The sequence below is a fragment of the Mus caroli genome, chromosome 1, assembly GCF_900094665.2.
Source record: "Mus caroli chromosome 1, CAROLI_EIJ_v1.1, whole genome shotgun sequence".
NCBI classification, from domain to species: domain Eukaryota; kingdom Metazoa; phylum Chordata; class Mammalia; order Rodentia; family Muridae; genus Mus; species Mus caroli.
Window position 1 is genome coordinate 50,518,330 of NC_034570.1, and position 22,067 is coordinate 50,540,396.

The 22,067-nt window shown below is 38.4% G+C and overlaps 1 long non-coding RNA gene across 1 annotated transcript in view; it reads left to right on the top strand.

Moving 5' to 3' along the window:
- The first annotated feature begins 5,947 nt into the window (after positions 1-5,947).
- LOC115030383 overlaps positions 5,948-22,067 on the top strand; it is an 18,447-nt gene continuing 2,327 nt past the window's right edge. The window contains exons 1-2 of the long non-coding RNA XR_003835973.1: positions 5,948-6,110; positions 7,789-7,938. This is a non-coding gene — a long non-coding RNA (uncharacterized LOC115030383). The remainder of the gene's footprint in view (positions 6,111-7,788; positions 7,939-22,067) is intronic.

The following is a 22,067-nucleotide window of genomic DNA, read 5'->3' on the forward strand; positions in this document are numbered from 1 at the left end:
AGTAATACCTTTATTTCTTCTTTACCAAGTTGTTCCCCCTTGATCTCTTTTTGTTGTCTTATTGTTCTAGCTAACACTTTAAGTACTATATTGAATAGCTATGGGGAGAGTGGGCATCCTTATCTTTTTCCCGATTTCAGTGGGATTGCTACAAGTATGTTTCCATCTAATTTGATATTGACTGTTCTTTATTTATAATAACTATTACATGCTAGTTCATGGTTTTAACTGTGACATTTTCTTATATGCATACATCATGCCAACCCAGCTACCTTCTCTCCTCCTTCGTTTCCTACTCCTGGCCCATTATGCGTCCCTAAATATTCTATCTCCTGCTTTTAAGTTATCTACATTTTCAATATAGTTTTTCTGCGTCTTACTTCACTTAACAATATAACCTCCAGTTCCACCCATTCTCCTGCATGTCACATGAGTTTGTTCTCATTTATATTTAGTTAAAACTCCACTGTATGATTATATCATGTTTTCTTTATCAGTTTATCAGTTAATGGGCACCTAGGTCAGTTCCAGAGTTTGATTATGTTTCCATGTTCATTTGAACCAAGTGCAGAATGAGGCATCATTTGTACCATACTCTAGCTATGACCATCGATGAGCTGGACACATTAGTGACCTGAAGTGTCTTGGCACTCTTGGCACCTGCATGGAGGTCATCTAGTTAAGGTAAGGTAAGTTAGACACAGACAAGCACTTCATGTTTTCTCTCATCTGTGTAAACTATATTGAAATTTTCAAACAGTGTTAACAATACACATAGGTATGTAGGTATTTCTGTTGATGCTGACTTTGTTCACTGAGTATATAATGAGGAGTGATATAAATGTATTATATATGGCAGTTCTACTTTTAGCTTCTTGAGTAGCCTCTATAATGCATTCCAGAGGAGCTGTGCTAATTTATGTCCTACCAAGAATGTATATGGGTCCTTTGTCTGCCAGGGAGTCTTCTGTAGTTTTTGTTAAAATATTTTTAAGTGCCATGACACAGCAAAGCACAGTAGAACATCAGTACTGTGAATTATTACTTAGGATTATAATGCTGAATTTCCATCTGATTCATAGAATAACTTCTGGATTCTTATTATGAAGAGCAAGCAAGGATGCCAAGATGCCTTGATCCCACAAAGTTGCTTATTTTTTTGAAAATTTAACATTCTATAAATATCAATCACTGAACCAACTTTTAAAAATAAACTAATTTATTCCAGCAGTGAGTGGAAATCATTTTTATTAATATTAAAATGACTCTTCTCCCATGATAATAGCTGTTAATATAATATACTAAGAATAACCTCATGTTTACTTGTACATGGGAATTTCTGAGAACTGTCAGAGTCACTGGGAAGGACCAGAAATACCCAGGAATAGAGGGAGAAGAAACCATTTTGAAAAGCTTGGTTCTCTCATGTAGAGTTAATTTTCAGATCCATATAATCCAATGAAACTAGACAACTTAGGGAGAGAGAATAGACTCAAAATTCTATCTTAGATGTTCTGCTTCATGTTCGAAGAGAATCAATTTTCTGTACAATTCTTTCCAAACCCTTGGTACGCACCTCTTATACACACAAACAGAAAATTGGGCAAAGTAAGACTGCATCAGACAATGCTTTCTTATAAAATGTAATCACTGATGTTTTCTGCTTTGTGTTTCTGAATTCATGGAGGGAAAAGAAAACACCTTGTTATGTTTCTTTATAAATAAATTTACAAGCTAAGTTCTCAACAAGAAATGGGGATTTACACCAAATGAGAAACCCTCTTTGACCACAGGGCTAGCTAATGCTCCTGTCAGATTCTGAATTTTCATTCAATACACAGGTTGTCTTTTTATTAAAAATCTGTGTGTAGGTTATATTTGTGTAGGAAGGTATACACTTGATTGTGAAAATCAAAGGAGAAGTAGCAGATGGTTTTGCTTCAACCCAAGAGACCTCTTACTGAGCCAGCTCAGAGCAAAAGCCTCCTTCATCTTGCATGGAGATATGATATTTAGAATTCCTCACTCTTTTCATTAGCAAGCATGAGAGAATGAGAGCTGGATTTTGTACAGATTACATCCAATCATCAAGACCCTAGCCTCTGTCCATTTATTTGTGCTGGATACAATGATGGCCAGACACACACATAATCCAAAAAGGAACGATACCTGTTCCTCATGAGGAATACTGACTGCTTTATGCTCTTTCATGCTAACAAGCTAGGACCTTGCTTTCATACCTTAAGAGAAATAGAGGAATGCCTTCATTTTAAGAAGACTTGCCATTTAAATTAAAATTTAAGATATTTGGACAACTTCAAATTTTCAGATTGCAAAAATAGTTTTTGTATTACAGAGGAGATCACTTGAATGATATATTTGCAATAAAAAATTTCTGTGTCAGCCTTAGGGGAAAAATGATCTCACTTATCGAGTTCTTTATCAAAGACAAGCCTATGTAGAAAAGAGAAGTAAACCAGAAGATATGTGCCTCTCCTTTGCCCCCTTGCTTTGTAGGACACTATTTTCACTCAAATCACCATGAAACAAATGATGGTGTGTGCTGATCTTAGTCTACCATGTAATGACCATGGTTTCATATAACAGACTTGAAGAATCACAATTTTCCCCACACACAAAAAAAAGAGCTGATAGATGCCTGACTTCATTCTAAGACCAGCTAACTTTATTAATAATTAAGAGTGGTGTGGAGAATACATAAACAGCTGAAAAAATGATGTCTTCTACAGAAATGCTATCTAGTTGTGTATGAATCTTTCAGCAAATGTTTATAACTAGGTGACAATGGCAGATACCATTAAGGCTTCTGATGTCTTCAGGATGCTCACGGAATCCAACCCTACCTCCCCAACCACATTCCTCCACACCTCTATATGCTTTTTGTCTGGCCACTCCTGCTGTCAGGATTCCCTTACATCTGTATGTACGGTGACACAAAAGTACCAGGATTCATATCACTTCAAGTATAGCACTAACATAGATCAATGGTGGCAGGATAATTGTCCAATTCCCATACCCCTAATCAGGACAGTCTGAAGTATGGTCTGTCCTATTTCTTGCAGGGGGCACACAGGTGTTAAGCTAATTACCCTCGTTGAAACTCATTTAATACCAAACTTCTGTTGCCTTCCTTTTCATTTTTCTCACATGTCCCATACCCTTACCTGCTTTTCCAAATAGATCACTTCTACATAGCTCTTTCATAAATGTTCCTCTTCCAAACAATGCAAAGACAGAGGGTAATAGCTATGTGCTCATAAGAAGTATCCCCTCTAGTTAGGATCCTGAATGAAGGCTAACTATGTGCTCGCTGATCAGATGCTAATAGTAATGAATCTCACTCGTAAAGTTAGTGGGCTGATAATAAACATTACTGTGCCAGAATATGATACTCAAAAAGAAAGATCTTTATCTGTGGACCAGACTAAATATTTGGTCATGAAAGATCCACTCTGACCTCCCCATTGACTACTAGGATATAGTCTCAGCTTGACTCAAATTAAAACGTGCAGAAATACATAAGCTGAGGTTTTTGTGCTTCCTACCTTTAACTCATATATTAAAAATTAGCAATGAAGGTGTTAATATTTGGAAGTAAATATTTTGTAAAAATTGAATGAATAACAATAGTAAGACCAAAAGAGTGTGGGTCAGGAAGGATCATGAGGGTATTAAATAGAAGGTGGGAGAAAGGATGTACACTGGATATGGAGATTGCATTGATAAGGGTGCTCTTTCATGACCTGGGATTCTAATATCCTGGCAAAAGCACCTGAATCCCATCCTAGTATAGTAATAAGTCGTTCATAAAGCCTGAAAAGAAGATGATGATGGTGATGATGATGACGACGACGACGATGATGACATGTCACCTTAACTCAGAATTACAGTTGATAGGCTTACCAGTTTGTAGAACATATTTACCCATCCATTGACCTGCAGTATAAAGACCATTAAGAGAGAAGAGAGTCAGTTTCCCAACACTAGTTCCCACTTTCCAACTTAGCTAAGATTGAAAATCAAAACCAGCAACCTATTTAGGTGGAATAAAAGGTACTAATATCATTCCAAAGATTGAATAGATGCTGGAAAGGTACTTTCCAGCACATTCCTTCTCAAACTACCAGTCTGGTACCCACAAAGAGCAAGTATATTATGCTATATGACAGGCACCAATAAAAATTTAACAAAATTTCAGTGACCAAAATATATTTACAGCAGCAGATTATCATCGCCTCTAGTAGTTGGCATGCAACTATGCATCTGGCTAATGCATTATTTCCAACACTCATCTATAAGAAATGTTAGAAGCAATTTTTATTCACTTGGAATAAACAACAGTATACAACCATGATCACATCCCAAAACTATATTAACTTTCATGCCCACTAATGGATTGCAGTGCACTTAGACAGAACTTAAAAATTCACCTGTAATTTAAGAAAGAAGTAGCCTATGGTAAATACACACACACACACACACACACACACACACACACACAGGCTCCTGAGCAGTGGGAAATAGATTGACTGCTTGATCGTGGACTACAAAAAAGGTCAGAGTGCAGAGTGACAGAAAACTCATGTGAGTGTATACATAGAATAGAATCAATAGAACATTTGATGCAGAGATTCGTCGTGAACTCAGGATCATGGATTTCTTCCTCAAGAAGCTGAACTAGATACAGGGGCTGCAAAAGTGTGGACAAAGAGGAAATCAATGAGTCCTGGATATGTTGCCTTCTTTTCGGGAGTATAACCAGCCTTTCCATGGTTCGTCATAAAAATTTTCATTATACCAGGTTCCTTTCACCATACAGGAAGATCATTAGAAAGATTTGACCAGAGTGGGCTACTGAGATGGCTCAGAGAATGCAAGTGTTTGCTGCCAAGCATGGTGGATGACCTGTCTTTCATCCCCAGAACCCACCTGGTAGAAGGAGAGAACGGACTGCAGAAAGATGGTCTCTGCCTCCAAACATGCTTCATGGCACATGTGTACACACATAAAAAGTAAATAAAAGAAGTAAGTAAACATACCAAAAAATTTCTCTGGACTGAGGGTCAGTCTGTGTTGTGTTGTTGCATTAAGGAGTGAAAGAAACAACCCAAAGCTTAAAAGAAAGAAGAGTTTATTTTGGTTCTTGTTTTCAGAAGTCTTGGTACAGGTTCAGCTATACCCATTGCTTTGGGCTGAACCAAGACAGAATATCACAGAGAAGGACCTACTAGAACAGTGCTGCTCACTCTATGGTAATAGGGCAGATCAGAAGCAGGGACTCACAGCAAATAAAGCCTTCCCTTCACACTCCCAGTAACTTAGCTCCTCCAGCCAGGCCCCACCTCTTCACAATGACATCATAGGATAAATCTATCAGGGATTAATGCATTGATAAGGAGACTGGATGAATATAATCTTGGTTTAACAGAATCTACATTTAAGAAAGTCACTTTTCCAAAATGTCTCCCAACAAAAAGAAGCATCAGATATAAAGGGCATAAAAGAAAGTGACAGCCCGGCATGGTGGTGCACTCCTTTAATCCCAGCACCTGGGAGGCAGAAGCAGGCGAATTTCTGAGTTCGAGGCCAGCCTGGTCTTCAGAGTGAGTTCCAGGACAGCCAGGGCTACACAGAGAAACCCTGTCTCGAAAAACAAAACAAAAAACAAACAAACAAAAAAGAAAGTGACTATAAAATAGTGGTTGTAGTCACAGGATAGTTAATGGTTCCAAAGAGAAAACTTCAACCAACAGTTTAAATATTTAATTTTCATGGTTTTTCTTCCTTTTTCCCCTATTTGCTGGCTTGTTAAATTTTGTGAGTTAACACTTAATAAGAATAGATTAATAAATAACTGTGAAGTAATACAAAGCAGAAAAGTCCACTGTTTCTGTCTTTGAACACTAACCTCTGGCTTCCTCCCAGAGTCTTTCAAAAGTGTCACCAATTTAAAGGATGAGCTGATAAACATCACAACGAATGGATGCTTCTCACAGAAAGTCCAAATGTCAGCCTGACCCTCACGGAATGCCAACAGCAGAGATTACATTCCTACCTATGCATTGTGTCAGAGCCCATTGGTGTCCTAGGTGAGTACTGCCCCACAAGGAATTGATAATCCAATAGGAGCGAAGGAGGAAAAGCCAGCTAACAGCCAGGATGAATAGCAGACCATATGCTGGGCTGTGTAAGACACAGGACTATTGCCCTGTCCACACTCTTTTGATTTGTTTGGCAAGCCTTTCTCCTAAGCTTTCGGAACTTGAATGTCATTTTAATTGGTTTTCTCTTCTTCTTGACATCAAGCAAAGTTCAAGAGCCTAATAAAATGTCAGTGAGTCTGATGAGAAGTAGAGTGGAAGATGGAACAGTCAGTGACAGTGACTTTGTTAAAAGCAACAGGATTGCTTAAAATATTACCTCATACCTAGGAATGCTGTTTAAGCTAATTAGTATGTAAGGATAGCAAATTTCTCAAGCTGCTATTATCTCATCCTCTAGGTGACTATTTAGAAAGTAACTAATCCAAGCATCAGCTTACAAGGGTAGAAGGGACTGTACATTGCTTTAGGAAAACAATGTATACTTTTTTTCAATCTATATTTTGATAAATATTAAATACCAATGAGTATGTAAAATTTAATTCCTGGAAATTACCTCAGCATGTATACATTTCCATAAGCATCAATAATCTAAAATTGTTTATACTGGTGATCCTCAATCAAGTCTCAATTGTATCTCATTTAATTATTAAATCATAAACTCACCCACAGTCTTTATATTCTGTTTTTTCCCATGACCATTCAGCGTCCATAATAAACAGTGCCTTTATGCAAAGTGCTAGCTAATTGCATAAATCTGTACAAACTTGAACTAGAATATAGCAAACTTGTCTTCCTAAGACTAGGATACAATTCCATTTCTCCTAGGAAGAAAAATCATAATAAACATACCCAAAGAAGAAAGAATATGTGTATAGTAATTAGTCATAGTAATTAGCTGTGATCAGCTTGACCACTAACAGTGACGTGGACATTCCCCCATAAACTTAAATGATAATCTGTATAGAAGCTTCTCAAATCACCATATCCCTGTTATTAGGACCTTTGAGTTTAGGGCCCCACACAAGAGGCATCTCTTTGACCTTTCTCCTGAGCTAGTCCTAACTCTCAGATCCTTGTCAGAAGGTTGAATTTAACATAGAACATATTTAACATAGAGGTGTTTGAGGCATCTCTTTTTGTTGATAGCATGGACTTTGGATATCATCTAATCATGATAGTTCCCAGTTTAATTAGATGGAGAGCCACCTGCTGAAGTGGGATGGGTTACATTTCAAAAGAAAAATGTAAAAAAGGAAAGACAAAGAAATTTATATTTCTATTTCCTGTTCTATTTTTCCTACATTGTGTTACCTGTAAAAACAGTCTTTCATGTCTCTGGTCTTCTAATTCTTCCTTCATGTGACCTTTCTGCTTTCCCCTCTTTTTAATACATAATACTTTATGCTAGATAAATGTCTGCTAAGATACTGAGCATAATCTTACGATAATATCTCTATCTACTATTGTCTTCTGTGAGGGCCCTATGACAACACTGTATACATGTTCTATGTACGTTAATTTATAATCTTTTCTACCAGGAAGAGTTACTGTGAGCCCAGGTTTCTCAAAACAAACAAACAAACAAACAAACAAACAAAATAAAACCAAAATAACAAAAAACCAACCTGACTGTCCCAGCTCACAATGCTGCTGTTTGTTCAAGGCAGTGTGTACTGAACTCAAGCGGCTCTGAGTACTGCTCTGAAGGAAGATGATGGTGTGGAAACAGGAGGAAGAAATGATCCCGTTGAATTACTTTACTCCAGAGATCTAACAAATTCCAATCCAAGGCTATCAGAGAAAGAAACACTAGGTAAATTGCTCATAAGCTAATCAATTGGTTAGTTAATGATGGGAATTCGATGATTTGGATCCTGTGCTAATTCCATTAAAGCCAAGGTCAGAATGTATATAGAACCCACAGAGCCACAGTCTGCTATCTGGAAGTTCTCAGTGCCCAGCTTAAAATCCTGGAGAATGAGGTTTACAAGACCCTAGTCTCCAAAGTGCTGCTGGTGTCATTGAGGGACAGTACTCACTGAAGTGCTAACAGCAAGTAAACACCGACATGCTCAATGCCAACCAGACAGCATTTTAGGAAGATGAGATGCAGGTCAGTTTCTAAATTAAAATGTTCAATTTCAGTTTTTAAAATTCTTTAGTACAATATGTAGTAAATATTCTACCTGATGCCATCACAGAGCCAGGAAGTCTGGTGTTTCCCACATCATACAACTAGAAGAAATTATTACAAAGAATTTTAGTTTTACATTATCCTCTCTTCTTTTCTCTTCTTTTCTCTTCTTTTCTCTTCTTTTCTCTTCTTTTCTCTTCTTTTCTCTTCTTTTCTCTTCTTTTCTCTTCTCTTCTCTTCTCTTCTCTTCTCTTCTCTTCTCTTCTCTTCTCTTCTCTTCTCTTCTCTTCTTGCCTCTCTTTTATTTCTCTGCTATCCCTTTTCTCTTCTCCTCTTCCCGTCAGTCCTGTTTCTACCCTTACCTTTTGTATCTTCTCTCACTCTTCCTGTCTCTGTCTCTCTGTCTGTCTCTATCTGTCTCTGTCTGTCTGTCTGTCTCTCTCTCTCTCTCTCTCTTTCTATCTCTCTCTCCTTTTCCTCGTCTCTCTCCCCAGCCTCCCACCCTTGCCATAAAAAAAATACAAGGATAACAATGTAAATGTAAGGGACTTGTTTTTATTCTCTGGGTTGGTAATTCTTTCCTGCATCTCTTCCCAGAATTGGCATGGGTTGCATAATAGTTTCATTAACAGTGCCCTTATTAGATTTTAGGGGTGCCCCACCCAAAATGTGTAACTAGAGTCTGTGTATCTAAACCAATCTACACAAAGAACTCTGAAAATTATGAAATTTTTAATGCAATTAATCAATATTTGAAAATGGCAAGTCATTTATTAGGGCACAATTAAACTATGATGCAAGAACATAATTTGTAAATTAGGAACAACATGGGTTGATTCATTACTTTAAAACTTAAATTGTGTTGTTTATCTGCTTTCCACAACACTGGCATTTTGTAAACTTGGCACTGGGATTTAAACAATTTCACATCCTCTTTCTATATATGTCCATTATGTGACTCACAGTTCTATTAATAAATATAACTGCTTTCATGTCTGCTAAACAACTTCCTCTTCTTCATGTCATAGAGTAGACATATATTAAACTATGGCCCCATTATCCATTAGTGTAGTTGATTTTATTAATTGCATTTAAGTCCAGCAGCTAGCCTTTGTTTGGTGAATGAAGCTCCATCCATACAGATTCTCTTGTATTATATTATTCTTTGATACTTTTTATTTAGCTATAAACTACACACCTCAAGCCACAAAGGGCTGGGATATTTCAGTTTGTAAATCCCAGAGTCTGGAAGACAGTCTGACAGAGAGTCCAAGAAAAGACAAAGGCTAAAGGCAATGAACAGAAACTTCAAAGAGGATATAAAATTTTTCAACAGAAATGGGAAACTCTATGAACTTAACATCATCAGGGAAGCACAATGGCAATGCTCACTCACCCATGTGATGTGGAAACTCACAAACTAGGGTGTCTGTCTTCTCCTGGAACAAGCACAAATCAGAAAATACTTTGACCATCATTCATTGCACCTATGAAGTGGAACTTCGAAACATTATCCTATGACCTATATTCCAGGTGTATGTCTTGCTAAAATGGAGGAAGATGGTTACTGAAAGACACGTACAGCAGTGTTCATATCAACAGTTGGCAAAACCCCCCAAACTGAGAACCATTGGAACATTTGTGGGTAGGAGAAGGGACAATGTAGTTTATGCATATAATGACATACTATTCAGTACAGAAAATAAATCAACTCTAACCAAGCACAGCATGGATAATCTTACCACCAATTCTAAACTTATAACATGCCTCTGATCATAGAAACTAATCTACTCTGTTAAAAGTCACCATGCTATGGATAGGAACATAAAGATTTTGAAGGCAGTACAACACTGCATCAATCAAGTTCTGTAAAAGCAGTGAGTTACGACTTGAGCCTATAATCTTGTCAGGCATGGGTTGTCAACCAGACATACAATATTAAGACATGGGTTCCTTCCAATGGAGCAGGTCTCAGATATACTCAGATACTGGTTACTCCAAAAACAGTTAAGCCACTATTTTATGGGTGGGCACATCTTGGCCAGCAAGTGTTTTTTGTTTTTGCCTGTCAGCTTGTTTATTTGTGAGGTTATCAACTGGGTAAAACCATTTATGCCTTTTTTTCCCTAATAAACCACATAACACTTTCCAGTGCTTTAAAAGTTCCACACCTTGGTGGAAATGTCCAGCTCAGCTCCAACTCTCTGTATTGCTTCCACGGTGTGTGTTGTGTTGGGCAAGACTGTCTTCTCCTCTACTGCCACTGTGACAAACTCCTGTGGCAGTATCCCACACTTGGAACTGGGAGTTTTGTTTAGTAACATTCTATTTGGGGAAGCAGTACTACCTAGTCATGTAGGGTAAATCCCTTCCAATCGCTCATATTTTTTATTTAGGTTTTAAGTATGTCTCTCCATATTTTTTCATATACAGTTATTTTTTATTAATCATTCTGCACCTTACTCCTTCTTCTTCTCAACCCCCTTTCCCAAGCCCTTCTGCCCGCAGCATCTTCCCCCCTTTTCTTTTGTCTATGTTCTCTTATCCCCCTCTAAAGCAACTTTCTGCATGTCCTTCTAGTGCCCTGACTTTCATGGGTACTCCCTTGTGGGTCAAGTTGGTTACATGCCTTGGGAAACTCTGGGGTCCCAATGCCTGGATTCTGGTTGCAGAAGGATAGTCTAATGGATGTGTTACTGACACACATATCTGGAGGAAGGCATAATAACACAAGATGGAAGATATGTTTGGGCGTCTGGGACTCTGAGAGTCTGTCACTTGAATGCCATTGTGTGTAAAGATTTTTTTTTTTTTGTCTTTTGATTTTGTTTTTGTTTTGTTTTGTTTTGTAACTTTGTTTTCTGTTTTGTTTTGTTTGTTCCCTAACTATGTTGAGGCCATTCCAGTGAATCTGATCTGACATGTAGCACCCAGAAGAGAGGGGGAAGGAATGAATCTTTTCTTCTGTATTCTCTCTCCCTCCCCATATTCAACAGAAGAAAGTCATTTTACCTAAAGACCTTCAGGGCAAGTGTCAGACCATCCTCCCCAGTGGCTGGATGCCTCCCCTCTAGGGCTTTTCATCTTCATCAACATTTTCCCTTACCTCTGATCCCTTAGTGCGTGGACACTGTGGTCCTGTTAAGCATTCTGAATGAGGAAACTAAGGAATGGATTTTCTTCATGCTCACAGCATTTCTCTTTCACTCTGACAACTGTCCTTCATTCTGCTTTTTTTTCTCACTAGCCAAAGAGTCCAGGTGGATGAGTGAAACTGATAGTGAAAAGACTGTAATGTAAGCTTGTGATTGTAGTCTAAAAGAAGACATATGTAAACAGTGGACTTGCATTTAACATGATCAAAAGATAATTTACCACTCACATATTTCTATAACAAAGGTCAGGTTTGAATTTCTTGTCATCACCAATGAATCACAGAAACTACCTTTGACCAATAAATATTCCCCAGTGGCCTAATAGATGAGATACTGTGGTTAGTGATTCCATACCTATCATTAAAGGCTTGGGAACTGCAGAACTCAGGTGTGCATCCTGTTCCAGTTCAAGAAGGTTCCTAAAGTCTATGACACTATACATTCTAACAACACAGATACATTTTCCTTGTGGTGAGGCCAACTGCTCAATGAGATACGGCACTGTTGACAAAAAAGAACATAGAACAATGGGCTGTGGACATTGAAAAGGGAAACATAAGTACTTCTTCCCTTCAGTGTTCTACTCTTTATCAGAAAGTCAAATACTACATATGGGACCATGATTCTGCAATACATATTTTAGTCAAATCGTTTATGTAGATAGGGTTCTTGAGTAAATATTTTCCTGGGGTCCTGGGGTTTCTAGAATAGCCGTAACTACCAATGTATGATCTCTTCAGGGCACATACTACAGTTTACTGACATGGTTCATCTGCCTGCCCCCCAACTCTATGCAACAGATTCTGAATGTCCAAAGGCAAAAGCAATTCTGCTTCTTCAGTACCAACGCAATGTCTAGGGCATAAGGAGGGCTGAACACAAGGCTCATGTTTCCCTGAAAAATGAGTATGTCTGAAGTTTTTTAGAAATGATAGATGTTGATCCTCAGCCACTTGGATTAAGCCACTATTCTTATATCACCTGACCCCCTTGCAAAGGGCAGGTTTGCCAGCCAGGGTACACTTTGACCCTTATCCAGACATGGGCCACCACCAAGTACGGTTAAGTGGAGAAGATAGTCATGTCCTCTTGTTGACATTACAAACACGTCCATTCACCTAAAGCCAACAATCTGTACAATGAAGTCCCAGACATTACAAAGGAAAAGACAGACCGTGACCCAGGAAGAAAGAAGAGATGAAAAGGACACTCCACAGTTTGTCAACATGTGAATAATGGCCCCTTCGTTTCTGACAGAACAAAGTACTTCCAAGGACTCTTGTCAGAAGTAAAATGGCTGGCTCAGGTAAGGTACACAAGAAGTTCATTGACTCTTTGTGTTGGAAATGGCCCCCTGGCTTCCCTGTGCATTGTCAGAAGAAAGGATTTTAACACTTCCTCTTCTATAAAATCCACTCTATTCAATGCATCAGACTCTAAACAGGCAAAAATTCCAACAGGAAGCCCACAGTCACACTGAGAAGCAAGAAGAATGAGTTACTCAGGCAACTGAAGAAGAGGAAATATATGGGAGCTTGTTGGCCTTTTGTCCTTGGTGACTGTCCATATGTTTATTTTTTCTGAGTTGATGTTCATGGCAAATTTGATTTAGCGATTTTATGTACTCTTACCCACTAAAGTGATACATATTTTAAATCAACTGTCAGTAACCTTCAAAGAGTGAAGCACATAAATGGAAAGGATTTAATGAAATGCTACAATATGTATATTGCTGCCCCAAAACAATGCCATTTCACAAGGCTTTTTTTCCCCCTTTCTTTGGAATACAGAATAAGGAATTACCTTCAATAATCACTTTATGTGTTTACCCGTTAAGTGCTTCTGACCGAGAAGATATAAAACAAGACTTGGCACCAGGAAAGGGGTCTCCCCTGCTGACTTTTAAATAAACATTTTATGTTTTAAAAAGCCAAGATAGAAATGTGCCTGAGAATAGAAACTGCCCTCATTTTGATTGATGCAGAAAGGCTTCCTGAATTCACTATAGGGTCAACTGGGATAAAACACACACCCATCCGCTCTCTGCTCTCTTCTTTGCAGAATAATTGCCTGTAGCAAAGTTATTCTGACTGAATTCCAGGGAGTCTGTTAACCTCACCACGCCACCTTACACCACCTTGGGTCCAAAGGAGCTCAAGCAAAGATTCAGTCCATCCTTAGTGTGCCAAGCTTAACTGTGTACCCACCCCCACATCCCACATGCTCTTTCCAATTGCAACCAGAACCCTGCCTCTTGGTGTTTACAGATCAAATTAATATCTTGTTCATAAAGATATTTTTAGTCTTAAATACAAAATTTGGAAACAACTCCAGTTTGACTGGAGAATTACTCACTTATTTTTGAAAGCCATGTACAAAAAACTCAGTTCACTCGGGGGAATCCAGGAAGAGAGAATAAGAGGAAAGAGAAAACAGGGTGAACAGAACATGGTAGGCATACCAGGCTACATGGAACAAGACTCTGCAGCAGGAAGGAGGTCACTTGAAGTTGAAGGTACAAAGACTCACATATCAGAAAACCAAATAATAACATAAGAACTAAGAAAGCAGCTGGTAAATCAGTAGTAGAGGTAATATGAACACAATAAGTCACTGTTTAGTCTATACCATCATTCACTGAACTCACAAACTGATGCTAGCTGTATTTTGAGTATATGATGTTAAATGCTAGGCTAAAAAGAAAAAGAGTAATTCTTCAGAAGACAGTGGGAAACATCTAGAGATGTTAAATAAGATTACTGAAGGTGAGGTGAGGTTGGAAGGATAGCTGCTATGGGTGGAAAGGTCTGGAATCACTTGGCTATTTTGATAAATAAAAAGGAATAACCCTTAGGTTTCAGAATAAGATATGGTAGACTTTGATAATAAAAGAGCATTTGTGGCAGTGTGGAGAATCCATTAGACAAATTAGAGCTAAAAACATCAATTAAGAAGCCATGACTAATAGGAGAGAAATGTTTTTTTTAACTTTTCCCTCTCAGTGATAACAGATAATACCAAAGTCCCAAGGATTATTGCTGACAGCTATTTAAGTCACAATGCTATTTTGGGACTACATTCCAATCTGTATGAAAAGTGATCATTTTGAACCTCAGTAAGCTTCCTGTGATTTATTCTAGACCATAATAACCCAATAGATAATAACTAATAGTTGTCTTCTTTATACAGTGGTGAGTATCCCTACCTGTCTAGAGAGAGACCAGGGTTCAATTACCTGAAGGGGAAACATGACAATAACTAATAATGACAAATTGAGTGGTTTTTATTACTATAATTGTTTTTAAAATCAGAAGGAATCTGACCTCCCCACAAATCATTTTCATTTGATATTTTCATCTGTGATAAGCTCACCATAAAAACATTAGCTTACCTGTTTCTAAGGCTGTTGGATCTGGACTGAGTCACAGCATTCCAGGGTACCCAGCTACAATTACGATTTCCCGGTGACTATGACAATCACATAAACCAGTTCCTCTAGCCAGTCTTCTCTCATCTATTCATCTATCTATCTATTATTTATCTGCCTATTATCTACATGTCTCCTATTGACCCTATCTCTTTGGAGGCCCTTAACTTAATATCATAGGAACACTAAAATAGCCATTTTGTTTAATGTTCAGAGGACCTTCTGAACTCTACATGTTTCCACTGGTGTCCCTCTTCCCATCGCTAGATTTGCTCAATCCAAGGAACCAGTTAACCCATACATTCTTGGGTGTGTATAAAGCTGAGTTTATTTGCAAATCCCCTCCCCTTTCTGGGAGGTAAAGAAGAGGAAATGAAAAGATTATTTTCTGCTTGGAAGGTCATGTAAGAAGAACTTACTGGTTTCACACAGAGGTACCCCATTCATAATCACCACACCTAACAATGAGCTGGCTGTTCCAGGCTGCTTTAAATTCAGATGAGGAGATTGACTCGCATCTCCAAAGCATTCCTCAGCCCCAGTCTCCTTTAAAAAAAATTGTTTTCAAAGCCTTTCCTTATGTTTCTCTAGCAAGCAGGTATGCAAAACAAACAATGTGAATCATCCTCATACAGGATACATGCTCAGTGCAGAGAATTGTATCAATAAAGCTACAGAATTAATTATGAATAGTTCTAACACAAGATGCACAAGTAGTGATTATACTATGCTACCCCACAAGGTTTCAAAGTCACACACATCATGAGAATTGGACTCTCAATCCCCGGGTGCTTTCCAACTTAAAATACAAGCACTTCACAAGAGTCCACACCCTACCCTTGTGTCATATGTATCTATCTACTATGTCATCTCTGACTACTCACGCAAGACACAGCATAATAAATGGGAGAAATTTGATGAAAATTGAGCATAATTGATACACAATTTCTTAATGAGTTTAAATGAAGAGAAAACTTCCTGATCAATCTCTTCTTTTGAAATAGGCAGTAAGAGAATTATATCTCTAATACATTCCAAATGAGGCATGTTATTACAGCTGGATTCTTGCAAGAGGCCACTTCGTATGTACCCATGCAGAGCTGAAAGAGCAAGGAGTCTCTAGCTTCCTAAGAAGTGCATGGAGGTCACATGTCTTCTTGTTTGTTACACAAGTTCTGGATTGTTTAACTTTCAGTGTCCTCTACAATTAATAGGTGATATCTTGGAACAATGCATTTTATGGTTATGTTCTGTGGTAACTTAAAGGGGATAAAATGACTGAGATATCTAGAAAACAGAAATCATAACTGCAGGTTTAACTTTTTGTGTCCTGGAACATACAAGCATGGTCATAAAACCCAATATCATGTCAAAGCCCTTACCTGGCAACAAATAACTCCCCGGATCTTTCTCCTTGTTATTTGTTTATTTATCTGTTTGTTATTTATTTCGTGCTTTCTTTGGTTTCCTCTTGCTTTGTTTATTTTCTCTCACTCATTTACCCTCATTGTGTACCTATATTCAGAGGTTGTCTACCAGAGAATTCTCAAGCACTATATCCATCCATGTGGCCATCAGCAAATTGGAAATACTTTGATCTTCTTCACCTCACTTAATTTATTCACTTTTTTTTGCAACCTATCCATTTAAACAACACCTAAGATGTGACTGATAATCAGGTAAGTACAATTACTCTAACGACCCAACACACCTTCCGATGGCTGGGTAAAAGGTGAAGTCCAGGTTCTAGACACATTAGTGAATAAAGAAGATAGGCATTAATTGAATAAAAAAGGAAGTGGGGGGGAGAGATGGGAATCACATGTGGGAGGCTGAATTTGAACTTAGCTGTATAAGACTAGATCATCTGAGTCACATTGTGGTGGTGAACACCTTTGGTTCCAGCACTTGGAAGGTAGAGGTAGGCAGATTTCTATAAGTTTTAGGCCATGCTGATCTGCAGAATAAGTTCCAGGACTGCCAAGGCTTCCCTATCTCGGGTGGGGGAGGGGGTGAGTTGGTCCTATGGATGGATGTGTGGTGAAGGATGCCCAAAGGGAATGACTAGTACAAAAGGCCAGAGGCTGGGGCAGTCTTGATGTGTGGGAGAAACATGTACAAACTCTATGGGGCAAGGCCTAATAAACAATGGAACCATGATAATACTTGACATGATAATACTTTATGGGAATTCTATGTATATCTGATGCAACAATATTAGAGGGCCTCAATAAAGAAAGTCTTGGAAGTAATCATATCACTGTTAATAGTGAAGTTTTTAGAGCTTATGATACAAATAAAATAGTCACAAAAGGCTGCATTTTGAATTAATGCATTTATATGAAAGGTCTTGGTATGAACATAACCAAATAAATTCCATATATATGTTCATATATACACATATACAGGATCTGTGTATATATAATTTATAAATATTCATTCATGTATATATTGTATATATGTTTATATATATGTGTGTATATATAAACATATATATATGTGTATATATATATATATATATATATAGAGAGAGAGAGAGAGAGAGAGAAGGATTTATTAGAATGGTTTACAAGCTGTAGTCTGGCTAGTACAACACTAGTTGTCTCTTAATGGAAAGGTCAAGAATCCAGTAGTTATTCAGTTCATGAGGTTAGATGTCTCAGATGGTCTTCAGTTGAAATTCCAAAGAAGTAGATTCTAACACCAATGTAAGTATGCCTCTGCAATAGGATGATGGGAGGGTGGGCCATCAGACAAAAAGCAAAAGCTTCTTCATTTCATTTACTTTTATGAAGGCTACCACCAGAAAGCATGACCTAGATTTAGGGTGAGTATTCTAACCTTAAATGATCAGTTAAGAAAATTCCTGACAGGTGTGCTGCCTAGCTGCTTGGATTTTAGTTGATGCCAGATGTAGTCAGGTTGACAACCAAGATTAACCATCCCAAGTTCACTCCTTGTCAACTGGACATACAATCACATCCCCTTATGCCATGCTTAATTTCCAAATGAAAACCATTTTAACCAGGACACGATTCCACCTGATATGATATGACTATCCCACACACAGCTGAAAACACATTACATATTTTAAAATAGTTGGCAGCTGTCCTTGAGGAATGCTTAGACTTTTAATATCTCATAAGATGTTGTAACCACTGATATTATCTCATATGTTACATGATAAAGAAATAGAGAAAAAACAGAAGTATCTACTTAGTATATTTTGCATATGTACAAATAGGACTAAACCCTTGTGTCCATTGCAACCCTCATGTCTGCAACTGATCCTGTGGCTTTGACTGAAATTCATGATTAAGTTCTACTAGCCCTTCTGTTTGTCCTTCACCCACACCAAGTACCCAAGGTCCTGGTAATTTTTCTAGAGACATGGTCCATACTTTCACTCCTGAAGGGTCTAGGCATTTTGTCATCTATCTACATTGGGTTGTTGGAGTTTCCCATGTTGAAACATGATAGCATCAACAGATGCCCTAAAACAACTCCTGCACTCCAGAGATAGTCTTCCTTGCCTCCAGTGGGAAGAAGAAATCTAATCTCCCGTTAGTGATCTGGATCAACCATCTCTCAAAACACTGTTATTTCTTTCTTAGCCTGATGGCTTAAGGACATCAGAAGCCCAAACTGGTCAGGGGAAAGTCTGAGCTTCCAATTCAATGGAATGCTTGTTGTGGCTCCTGGCAGGAGTGTTCTCCTATTAGGAACCAAATTTCTAAGCCAGAAGAACTTAAGTCTGGGAATCAAGAAACAAAATTTTCCTAGCAGATCACTAGGGATGATGGCAAGTGGAACCATTCATACTTCCATCTCTTGGTTCCTGGACCTTTAAATCCTGGCTATGGCAGAAACCATATACCGGGTGCTGATTCAAAGCATTGATTGCCATGAAAAGAATTGTTCATGCCCTCCAGACCAGGCAAGTGGGCTACTGCTGAGGCAAACCTGGCCATGTTGATTTTCATAGAAATATGGACGATTTTAAGAGTTTGGACTAGAAAAGTCATTGAACATTGTAAACAGAGTTTAATGGGCCATCCTTGTAGGATCTGGAAGACAGTAGAACAGAAAACAATATAGACTATGAATATCAGCTCAATATAGGTCTCAGAAGGGAACAACATTAGCAATGGGCTGGAGACTGGTCTTATGATACTTTTGCAAAATTTGTGGCTTCTTCATACTTCCGTCTTAAGGATTTACCTGAGGCTAACTTGAAAAGTGAAGGACTGGTTTCTTTGGTATGGGAAGTTTCAAAACAGCCCAGTGTTGATTCTTCCATGCATGGTTGTTAGTACCAACTTTTGTGCAGGTCTACATGAAAGAGAACAATTGGGACAAAATAGAGACAAGATCTACAGTTTGAAGAGAAAAAAGGGCACCAGGAAATTTGATGTTTAAGCCACTGTCTGTGCTGAAAGAGATAAGAAAATTAAGGGAAAGTCTGGTCTGAAATAAAAAGGAGTGGTGCCCTCAGGGAAAGACCCCACCCAGCTAAGCCCGTGAAAATAAAAAGCCTAAGGAACTACTCTGCTTCTAAAAAGAAACAATTCAAAGCTGCTGCAGATGCTATTCAGTACCAGGCGTCACTCCAAGTTATGGCAGTGTCATCCACAAGGTACTGATATTAGAATCAGGAAGGAATGAAGAACCAGCCCAATGGAGAAGTGTATCTGCCTGCTAGCCAGACTTCTTGCTGCCCTAGCTGAAGCACAACAGATATTTTGCCTTCCTTTGCTGTCTCTACCCTTCTGGTTTTGCTGCCTGACAAGGAAGGCAGAATGCCTGTTGTGTTTTAGCTAGGGCAGCAAGAGATCGGGCAAGCAGGCAGGTACACTTCTCTGTTGGGCTCTTCCACTCCCTATGTGCACGTACTGGTTTGCATTCTATAGCATGGTATTCACTCTAGCTTCTAGTCTACCACAATACTTTAAAGATGCCTCTGTATTAGCATTCTAGGGATATCCTAACAAAGTAACCCAACAGCAGAAATTTCTTAACAGGTCTGGAAAGTAGAGGTTTGAGATGAAAGTGTCAGGAGGGTTGATAGCTTATGAGACCTGTCTCCCTCTTTTGTGCATAGTCAACTCCCCACATCCTTCCATAATCTCATAGCTCTGTGTCTGACTCATAGTCCTCTTCTCATAAGAACGTCCATTATATTATATCTGGGCCCACCCTGATGACCTAACTTAATTGCCTCTTTAAAAGCTCTATCTCTAAATATAGTAGTCTTTGCTTAACTGTGGCTTTATTACAGTTTCATGTGCACTCAGGTAACCACAGTCCAAAAGTATTAAGTAACGAATTTCAGAAATTAAACAGAGAATCGAATGGCATATAACTTTTATTAAAATGTATTGTTATAAATGTCTACCTTATTATCATTAATCTCTTGCCACATCTGATTCATAAATTAAATTGTCATACTGTCCTAGTTAGTTAGGGTTACTGCTGCTGTGATGAAACACCATGACCAAAACCAACTTGGGGAGGAAAGGGTTTATTTGGCTTACATTTCCACATGGTAGTTCATCAATGAAGAAAGTTGGGAAAAGAACTCAAGCTGGGCTAGAACCTGGAGCGAAGATGATAGTACAGAGACAATGGAGGGGTGCTGCTTACTAGCTTGCTCCTCATGGTTTGCAAGGCTGCTTTCTTGTAGAACCACCAGTCCAGGGGTGGCACTACCAGCAATTACTAATTAAGAAAATACCCTACAGGGTTTCATACAACCCAATTTTATGGAGGCATTTTCTCAATTGAGGCTCACTCTACTGGCCAGCACACATAGGCATGTATATACAGAAAACAAAAACAAAAATGATGTGTATATGTGTGTGCGTGTGCACGCACACACACACACACACACACACACACACACACACACACAATAGTGGTATCAGCAATTTCAGGCATGTATTAAGCATTTTAGATACTAAAGACTAGGATTTCAGCATAAGCAGGAGTAGGTACTCAGTTCAGTCTATAATACCATCCAACTGTTTTCTGCTAATTCAGACTATGGCCACTTCATTTTGGTATCTGGTATTTCCATTTCCTTTTCCTTTTCTTTTCTTTTCTTTTTTTTTTTTTTTGGATATTTTCTTTTTTGTTTGTTTGTTTTAATTAATTATTTATTTTTTATTAGATATTTTCTTTATATACATTTCAAATGCTATCCTGAAAGTTCCCTATACCCTCCCTTCGCCCTGCTCCCCTACCGACCCACTCCTGCTTCTTGGCCCTGGCATTCCCCTGTATTGGGGCATGTAAAGTTTGCAATACCAAGGGGCCTCTATTCCCAGTGATGGCTGACTAGGTCATCTTCTGCAACATGTACAGCTAGAGATACAAGTTCTGGGGGTACTGGTTAGTTCATATTGTTGATCCCCCTATAGGGTTGCAAACCCCTTCAGCTCCTTGGGTGCTTTCTCTAGCTTCTCCATTGGGGGCCCTATGTTCCATCTTATAGATGACTGTGAACTAGTATTTCTAACCAGACTTCAGCTAGCAGTGATGAAAGGCATCCACCAACTTCATTTTAGCCACGAGTTTCACCACCATCTTTGTAGCAGTCCTAGAGTTTTCAAAGTAAAGAATGTAATATCTTGGAGTTCAAAATTCATAAATCTCTCCATATATATTCATTGTATTTTACTTTACTGTCCCTGAATCAGATACTAGGGAGATAAATAGACTTTGTGAGTTTCTTTTGTCTAGTTAGATATAATAGTCAGCAATGATTAAATGTCATCCTGTGCCTAAGCACACATCAGAGGAGTGTTTTTCATGATACAGGAATCAATTTTGGAGAGAAATATGAACAACTATGGTCATTTCCAAGATGAAACAAAACTAATGGCTGAATGAACCAAGATGTTCCCTTGGGAACAAACAAACAAACAAACAAAAGAAAAACCTCCTTAGAATCTCCTTTAATATGCAAATGTCATATGAAGTCAAATGCCCATGAAGTCTAGAGGAATCACAATGTTGTCTAACACTAACTAGGAACTCTTATTCGGTTTTACATGTGTCACAATTTAGTGTAAAACCTAAAGATAGAAATATATTCCTCACCCAGATATAGCTCTCTCTTGTGAGACTACGCCAGGGCCTAGCAAACACAGAAGTGGATGCTCACAGTCAGCTATTGGATGGATCACAGAGCCCCCAATGGAGGAGCTAGAGAAAGTACCCAAGGA